General features: G+C 41.8%; 2 pseudogenes; both read right to left on the bottom strand.

The window, feature by feature from the left end:
- Positions 1 to 2,321: 2,321 nt before the first annotated feature.
- Positions 2,322 to 5,156, bottom strand: LOC122690473 (annotated as a pseudogene).
- A 428-nt stretch (positions 5,157 to 5,584) lies between these two features.
- Positions 5,585 to 7,898, bottom strand: LOC122690472 (annotated as a pseudogene).
- Positions 7,899 to 9,967: the final 2,069 nt, after the last annotated feature.

Raw genomic sequence — 9,967 nt, 5'->3', positions numbered from 1 at the left:
AAGCAGTTACTGACAGATTTCTCCACCCCTTTCCCCTCAGCAACAATATTCTCCTAAAAGAAAAAGGGGAGAATGAGATAGTTAATTTAGGCAGGTTGATAAGGAGTCCAAGCCTAAGGCCCCTTTATGGAGGAGGTACACATTCTTTCTTTTTCACATTTTTTTGCCATGGACAAGTAGGCCTTTGTAGGCAGCAGTATCTCTTGTTCAAGGACATGCCTTTTTTTTGAGCTTTGGATGAATGTTATGAGAAAAGGTCTGGGTAAAAACTTCCACAGCCTTGAGCTCTGGGTTAACCTGTTCCTTTTGGCTAATCTTGCACTGATGTCATCCCAGGATGTATGTTATGGGAAAGGGTCAGGGCAAAATTCTCACAGCATTGAGGTATTTTTTTATCTATTCTCAGCAGTTAGTTGAGAAGTATATAAGGCCCAGCTTAAACTAGTGAGGTGGGTATTCTCTTGCCCCCTTCTGTTGTCTATGTCAGAAGCTTTTTCTGTCACTTTCACTTTAAATAAAATCTACACAAAGCTCTGAGTGACTGAAACTGTCCTTCAGAGACCACGAATACAGCAGCATCACTCACCGCTAAGCTATCAGTACTAGGCTCTTGTACATTGTTTCTAAACCTTGAACAACTCTGCAAACTATCCTCACTTTACACATGGGCAAACTGGTTCAGTGTTACATAAGTTCACACACAACTAATAAGTGATTAAGAACCAGAGTTCTAAATCTAAGTTTGTGTTGACTGAGTAGATAATACTGAACCCTGCTCAGCATTCCTTCCTCCTATGGCAGCAGTTAAGCCTAGTTTTTTTCCCCTTTGGGGAACTTCTCCTCCCAATCTTGGGGTAGAGGTGGATTGACCATCAGTCACATGGCTTCACCTCCCTCAGTGCAGCAATGGGTATATGACCCAAGCAGCACCAATTGTGTTATTTTCATGGACTTGAAGGAGAACGTGACCAAGAAGGCAGATATCTCTCCTAAAATCACAAGCATTAAGAATAATGTGAGCCTGGAACATTGTCTTCTATTTATATCTTCAACTAATCTCTACTTGTGTGTAAGAAATAGGAAAATTCTGTGCTCATTTATTAGGAGCAGATGCAGAAAGTGATCTTTTTGAGGGATTACTATGTGCCAGAGAGAATTCTAGGCACTTTATACCTTTTAAAATTTTGCATTTTATTATTAAGTCCTTATACATTTATAATCTTCAACTCTAGAAAAGGGGAGTTTATCAGTTGTATAGCCTAGATTTTGCTGCTACGTGTGTATGCATGCTCAGTTGCTCAGTTGTGTCTGACTCTTTGTGACCCTTCGGACTGTAGCCTGCCAGGCTCCTCTGTCCTTGGGATTTTTCAGGCAAGAATACTGGAGAGGGTTGCCATTTACTCCTCCAGGGGATCTTCCTGACCCAAGGATCGAACCTGCATCTCCTGCATTGCAGGTGGATTCTTTATCACTGAACCACTGGGGAAGCCCTTTGCTATAATAATCCCGAAATCTCACATAATAAAGGTATACTTCTTGCTCATTATGTCCAACATAGATTGGCAGGGGAGCTCTGTTCATCTAAAGCCACTTGAAAACTCAAACCAAACAGAAGCCCCAGCACTGAGTTAGGAAGGGATGTGACCAAAACACACACTGATCCTTACAGCTTAAAATGTCACCCATCACTTCTCTCTTCATTACCCAAGAAATGGCCCACATGGTTGCACCTAATTTCCTGGAGGTGGAAAGTACAAATCTACTATGTCCCTGAAACATGGAAGAAATAAGTTTGGTGAGTCAAAATAATAGCATCACAGGGAGAAATGACCCATTTCTGGGTAGATTTGATTCATTGCCTTTTTCTTCCCCCTGGGTTGGCAGTTTATTTTCTAAAAAAAAAAAAGCAGTTATCTTATTTTCTTCCTTGAACATCATTTTCCTTAACAGAAAAAGTTATAAAAAACTGGGGAGGGGAGTTATATTATCTTTGCAGGCTGATATATTTGCAGAGGACTCGTGAATAATAACAATGATTAAAAAGCCCCTAGGTTTACTCCTGAATCCTTTGCAAAGAGCAAAGGACAACGCAAGAAAGAATTTTGTTTACAACAAGCTCCTAATACCACATTGATTATGACAGTGCAGTGGTTACGATTATGTTCACGATAGAATATTCCTTGCCCAAACACCAGACACGCTAAAATCACTTGGCTACTTACAAACTGGAGGAACAAGTGCAAGCAGTCATCTGAAGAGCGAGAACCAGAATGGGTAAGGCTTTTCTGACATCAGCGGCTTCTCACCTGGGCCAGCCTCCCTCACTTAGAGTCCTGGTCTTTGGTTTCATCTAAGAGGGCCAAGTGGATCCCCAGCTTTTTGAGTTCTTCCACCAGGTCCCCATTCTGGTGCATCTGCAGGAGAATGTCACAGCCCACCCCCAACAAACTCACCGTTGAGGTACACTTGCAGGTTGGTGGGCTAGTTGGAGTAGTCTTTCATGCCTTGCTGGAGCTGGGGGTCGTCCAGCATGTTGTAGGCCATGTAGTCGCAGATGCTGTGCTGTCGGAGAATCTGCACCACTGCGTTGCTGAAGCCACACTGGGGCTGCTCCAGCGTCCCCTTGAGGAAGACCACCACCTTGTCCTTCACCAACAAGTCCAGGTGCTCAGATGAGCTGCTGCCACCCTCAGGCCAGGGCCCCGCAGGCCACCACCACTGGGCCCAGGGACCCACTCCAATTAATTGTCTTTTGATTGGTTGCCACTGCCTAACCACTTGTAAAATTTGTAATGGAATAGTAAAGCATTCATTCCCATTCTAGTGTCATAGGGCTTTTCTGCATGTGCACTGAAGTGGATATAATCAAGTGGGAAAGCAAGCATTGAGTTTAGCTCCCCCTAGCCCACCCTGTGGGAGAAGGTAATGGCAACCCACTCCAGTACTCTTGCCTGGAGAATCCCATGGACAGAGGAGCCTGGTGGGCTGCAGTCCATGGGGTCGCAAAGAGTCGCATACGACTGAGAGACTTCCCTTTCACTTTTCACTTTCCTGCATTGGAGAAGGAAATGGCAACGCACTCCAGTGTTCTTGCCTGGAGAATCCCAGGGACGGCAGAGCCTGGTAGGCTGCCGTCTATGGGGTCGCACAGAGTCAGACACAACTGAAGTGACTTAGCAGCAGCAGCAGCAGCCCACCCTGTGAGGGTGGTCCTGAGGATTAAATGACATAGTGTATGTAAAATGCCTGGCATATAATGCAGCCTCAATAAATGTTAGCTGTTACAGGTTTGGCCAGGGGATGGGGGAAGAGTTGGTAGTAGATGAAAGACTTGTCAAAGCTCCAGGTCCTGATTTCCTCATAACACATTTCTCCCTGGCCTATAATCTGGCATCAGCCCTTCCTATTTGAATGTGGCTGCTTCCAAAGGTGATGTGTGCGCCCTGTCACCAAGTCCACAGTTTTCATACAGGCATCTTGCTGAGGCCTTCCACAGCAATTGACATTGAAATACAACCATTCATGAAACTCTCTGGCTTCCTCGACACTTCTCTGCTGTTTTGCTTTCCTTTTTTGACTATTTAAAAATATTATTATGTACTATTTGATAAGGGCTTCCCAGGTGGTACCAGTGGTAAAGAACTCACTTGACAATGCAGGAGACTAAGAGGTGTGTGTTCAATCCCTGGGTCGAGAAGATCCCATGGAGGAGGGCATGGCAACCCACTTCAGTATTCTTGCCTGGAGAATCCCATGGATAGTGGAGCCTGGCGGGCTACGGTCCATAGGGTCACAAAGAGTCGGACATGACTGAAGCGACTTAGCACACTCACACACATTATTTGATAAATGCAAAAGGATATGTAACATATGTTATGAAATTCAATAATAAACTGAACTCTCCTGAGCCCACTGCCCAACCTAAGAACTATCCCATCTCTCTGCCTTCCCCAGAGGTAACCAGTATTTTCACTTTTAGTTTTCATTCCCTTGATTTCTTCTTAAATAGTTATATCACATATGTAATTATTCTTGAACAATATATTGTTAGGTTGTACTTGCTTTCTAATTTTATAAAAATGTTATTATATGTAGGTTCTGCAACTCCCTTTTCTCATCCAACTTTTTTTCCTTCAAGACACAAACACATTGCTGCTGTAGCTGTAGTTAATTTTTCGCTTCTATATAGTATTCCATTGTGTGAATATACAACAATTTATCTACCCATTCTTTTTTTTTCTTGGAGTAAAAGTTTATTTGACCAAAATGTAGAAAAAGTGATACTATTACATATGATACAGTTGCAAGAACCTAAATGAAAAGTGTGGGTTTTATTCAGTTGCACAATTTGCTAGTGTATTTCTTGCATAGTGTGGTACTTAATAAATCGGAGTGAGGGCAGAGCATTCAGATAAGCTAGAAGCAGGGTGATTTTTTAGTCAGAATTGTAAACTTGAGTTGGCCCCCACACTGATGGGCAATGTGGAATGTTTCAGCTCTGAGATGTTAACTGAGAAAGCAGAAATATAACAAAGATAAAATGTGCAGCCCTGTCTACAAAATACTGCATTTCCAGTTTAATCAGGAGTTTCTTGGTTTTTTATTAACTTGGTCCTGAAAAAGGAATTAAAATTCTAAATAAGTAAATCTCCAATTTGCCATTCCCTCGAGTACAGAGGTGATGAAGTTGGGTCAATTACTTCTTTTATTTTTACTTTGTAGTCTGAGAAGGCCATTCTGTCCAATATTTGTTCATAGAAAAACAGTCTTGCTCAATTACTGATGGCTAAGCAGTCTTTTTGAAAAAGACAACTTCTCCTAATAGGACTGAATTCTCAAACATTCATTTCTCCTGAGTGAATGGCCTCATATCAAAGCATATAAGCATGTGTCATTACTGGAATAATAAGCTCCTCAGAGAACAACTTTAGAGTGAAAGAAACATATAGAAGAGTATATCAAGGATCAGTCCAGAAAACATTTGGGTAATTATTATGACTTTTTTCCAAGCATTCTCACACTGACTACTCAGATAATGTTCTGAATGGTGGAGTGTGGAAAAGAGCCAGGATGATCAGGTTAACCTCTTGGTAGTTTATAACTTCCCACAGTAACCGCACCCCCCTTTTTTGCTCTGGTGGAAAATTGCCACCCATTTTAATGTAGTGTTGGGAAGATCCACTGGAGATTTTAATATGATAATCCCTGGCCTCCTACAGTGTGACCAATGGTGGAATTCTTCAACCTTTTAAACTGACCCATGACCAGATGTCGGAATCTGTGTTTTGAAAGTGTGGGTTTGTCTATTCTCCCAGGAACCAAATGCCCTCGGTCTTAAAAGAGAGTATGCTCAATATGAAATCCCCTGCCTACCTTAAGAATGTATGCAATGTAAGCGTAAAAATAGAGCTGAAAAAACTGGTGCCACTTGAAAAAAAGAAAGGAGTAGATTTAACTGGTGCTCAAAGCTTCTCTGATACAAAATATTTTTCATGTATTCATAATTTCTTTGACATTTCCACTAAGGCGAAAAGGCAATGACAAAAGGAACTTCTTACAAGAGAAAAGACACGGAGCTCTGGAGTTTCTGCTGGAATAAGACTCTTCTGTTTTGCTTATATACAGTTTAGTTCATTCAGTGTTTGAGCCAGTGTCTGAGATAAGCCCCTGTTCTCTTCTTTGGCCTGGGCAAGTTTTTCTTCCAGGTCATCAATTCTCTTTTCCAGTTACACAACTGTTCTCTCTGCAAATTTGATATGGGTCTCAGCCTCTTTCAGTTTGTCAGACAGAAGTTTAATTTCTTCTTCATATTTGTCCTCCTTTTCAGAATACTTTAAAGATGCAGCCTCTAGTGACTTCAGGTTGTTAGTGACATTCTTGAGTTCTTCCAGGTCACCACATTTTAGTTTAGATACCTCACACTCCTCCACCCTCTCCAGCTCGCCCTCCAGGATGACCAATTTATGAGCTACCTCCTTGTATTTGTGGTCGGCCTCCTCAGCAATGTGCTTGGCCTCTTTAAGCTGCATCTCCTGAATCTCCATCTTCTCATTTTTCATGGCCAGGTTTTCTATCACCTTCATCCCTCTCGCTCTCATCTGCAGCCTTTTCTGCCTCCTCCAGCTTCTGCAGGGCTGTGGCCAGTCATTCCTGAGCCCTGTCCCATTCCTCGACAAGCTGGATGTGTGAATTGAGAGCTGCCACATCATCTTGGTCTTTCTCATGCTGCTCACGCTCGCCATCCAGCTCCCACTGCAGGCCCTGCGTGCGGTCCTCTGCCTCATCTGCTTGCTGCTGCAGGGACTGCATCTTGCATTTCACCGCCTCCAGGGAGTTGAGGCCAGCCACGGAGCAGAGGTGTACACAGCGGGCAGTGGTGGGTGCTCAGCTCTGGTCAACTCTGGCAAGCTCTACCCATTCTTATTTCCATCAATGTTGCCATGAATGCTTGTGTACATGTCTCCTGCTGGGACCTAAGGCAGGCAAATGCTCAGTTTTATAAGATAGTGACAAAATTATTTTTAGAAGTAGTATTAAGTGGGAATAGTAATGCCTGCTTTACCTCCCTTATAGGTAGTTGTAAGAGTAACACAAGCTAGTGGATGTGAGAACATGTTATACATTAATACATTAAGATGGCACAATTAGCATGCTGGTTTTGAGGCCAAGGTCAGACTACTGAAGGATGTGTCATGTGCATACTGGTTTCAAGGACCAGAAAGACTGTTCCATATCAATTTAAAGTATTTCTAGAATTTTCTCATGATAAAGACTAGACTCTTAGATTCTGAGGCAGATGTCTGTTTGTTTTCCTACCTGATCAGCAGCCTTTCCTCATTTCTTCCAATAACAGCACCTCAGTTTTCCAAAGAACTACCTCTGTTCCATTTTTGAAAGTGTCTCAAGTGCCCCACTCTCCTTAGCCAGCTCACTGGAGTTTATTACTGCTATTGTCATGGCTTTGTTTCTTTGCTTTATCTTGCTTGCTCTTTAAAGACTTCTTTCAAAAAAAAAAAAAAGACTTCTTTCACTTCTAAGTCCAGCATGATAAACTGATTACAAAAATGGTCACAGCTGTTTGCACCTCCCTGTATGTACACCTTTTGCAGCTCTTCCCTTTAAGAGATGGCATCTGTTTCTCTACCCTTCAAATCTAGAATAATCTTGTGTTTTCCTTTTATCAATAGAATGTTGCAGAAGTGATATTATGTCAGTTCTAAGCCTTGCATGCTTCTGCTCACTCTATTGGACCCCTGGAGTTACCATGGGAATGAGCCTGGGCTAGCCTTCTGGAGGAGAGACCCATCTGTCTAGCTATATCCAGCCAGACCAGCTTAGACCTGTCAGTCCTCAACCAACCCACCAGCCACAGATACATAAGTGAGCCCAGCTAAGATCAGCCAAGCCTAGTGCAGATCAACAGAGCACTGACCTATAGACTCATGAGCAACAATACATGGTTTGGTTTCAAGCTACTGAGTTTTGGATGGTTTATTATGCAGCAGTTGCTAACTCACACGTCCAGCAATACAATAAAAAGTACGTTTTATGCAGAATCTGGTTGTTTAGTAGGAAGGCCCTTCAAGATATTTATTCTTCTGTACTATCTCTCCCACTACTTCTCCATTTTCTTCTTAGAATGTCTCTTAAGATTAGCATTTCTCAGAGTTTCTGTTTTCAGTCACCTTCTCACTAGTCTTTCTCCCTGGTCAGTTTCATCCTATCACATGGCCTCAGCTCTTACCTTTATACAGATGACTCCCAAATCTACCTCTATGTGAACTTTACTGAGCAGAGTCAGAGTTCAAATGGTCTACTGGACAAGTCTATATAATATTCTCCCATAAAAATCATGACTCAATATGTTCAAATGTGAAGTCTTACTCACACTCCTTCATTGTTTCCTATACCTCCTCCTCCTCTAACTTGATTTCTCTATCTCTAGATAGTGTCACTACCATCCTCACATCACCCAGGCCAAAAAGTTCATCACCTAAGACTCTCCATATGCCCAGTCATTCTGCAATGTCTCATATCTGTCCCTTCCCTCTATCTTCATAGTCCCTCCTCCTTCTGCTGCTTCTTTTTGCTCTTTTACTCTTTCTTTGTTCTTGCTATCAAAGTGTGACCAGTAGTCCAACAACATCAGCATCATTTGGGGAGACTATTAGAATGCAGAATATTGGGCCCCACCTAAAGATCTATTCAATCAGAATCTGCATTTTAACAAAATCCCTAGATAATTCATATGCACATTAAAGTACAATTAGCAACTCCCTAGTTAAGTCTCAATCAGGATAGGTGTAAGTCCTCACCAGCATATATACTATGCACCATGTTAGTGGCACTCAAGCCCGGCTGCACATCAGAATACCTGAGAAGTCTTCAACTTTCCATTTATCTTTTCATTATTTAATCTTTTAAAAAATAATATATTTATTAGTTGTTTCTTCAATAGAGAAATACAAAGAAGGAAATTAAAGTTGAATTATGCCTTGCCCAGATAACACCAAATGACTTTTCTTTTTTGACAAAAGGAAAATTTACCTAAGGTTAGGCAACTCAAACAGAATAAAATATACAAAATGAAGACCGAAAAACTGCTAGCACCACCTCAATTCCAACTCTTTTTCTCAAATATTGCTGTTCTTAATCAGAATTAACCTTCCAGGAAATAATTAAGCACATACCTGCATATATGTTTACTCTTTTGTTTAATCATCATGATTTTTATATTTAATATATCTTAGAGATATTTTTCTATAAGCATATACAGAGTATTTCATAATTGTTAAACCACATGGTATTCCATTAGATGGATGATTCCATCTGATGGATCAATTCCCTATTGACAACTGCTTTGATTGCTTCCAGTTTTAGCTATTACAAACAATGCTGCAATTATCATCCATCGGCATGTGTGTGTGTGTGTGTGTGTGTGTGTGTGTGCGCTCGCGCGCGCGCGTGCGCATGCGCGTGCTGTGTTTAGTCGTGTCCGACTCTTACTGACTCTATGAACTGTAGCCTGCCAGGCTCCTCTGCCCATGGGATTTTTTTTTCCATTTATTTTTATTAGTTGGAGACTAATTACTTTACAATATTGTAGTGGTTTTTGCCATACATTGACATGAATCAGCCATGGATTTACATGTATTCCCCATCCCGATCCCCCCTCCCACCTCCCTCTCCACCCAATCCCTCTGGCCCCATGGGATTTTTCAGGCAAGAATACTGGAGTGGGTTGACATTTCCTTCTCCAGGGGATCTTCCCGACCCAGGGATTGAACCTGCATCTCTTGCATTGCAGGTGGCTTCTTCACCTCTGAGCCACGAGGGTAGTCTATCCATCAGCATATGTTTTGATAAAGTTCTGCAAGTATATCCATAGGGTAAATTTTTAGTCCAAAATTGCTGAATATATTGGTTATGGTGCTTTTAGTTACAATAACAAAGCACAATTCCAGGGATAGGGTGAGCTAGAGCTACCCAGTTTCTTTAAGTCTCTTTGCTGTGCAGTCCCTACTTTATCCAAGTAGTTTTTTTCAGTGTGATCCCTGAACCAGCAGCATCAATCTCACCTGATAATTTCTTAGAAAAGGAAATTCTTTGTCCCTACCACAGACCTGCAGAATTTGAAACTCTGAGAGTAGGTAAAGATCAGCAATCTCTGTTTTAACAGATTGGGTGATTCTGATGAACACTAAAGACTGAGAACCAGTGCTTTAGCCAAGGTGCCAATGAAATAGCTGACAATGGCAATGGAGGCTTTGAATCTCTTCCTTAAGTCCAACAGAGAAGAGAAAACTCTGATCCAACATTCCAAGTAAGTAGGATTCCCGTGGTTCTCCCTCACTGACTTGCTTAGGTCGCAAGTCCTCTGAACTAATGATGTCTGTGGTCAGAAGAACTGAGAGTACAATCTGTTTACCCACAAATACATGGGCTATGAGTGGAAAGAACAGACACA

This window comes from Cervus elaphus, chromosome X (genome assembly GCF_910594005.1).
Source record: "Cervus elaphus chromosome X, mCerEla1.1, whole genome shotgun sequence".
Classification (NCBI taxonomy): Eukaryota; Metazoa; Chordata; class Mammalia; order Artiodactyla; family Cervidae; genus Cervus; species Cervus elaphus.
Note: the sequence above shows the minus strand (reverse complement) of the source record. Positions and strands in the feature narration are given on the sequence as shown.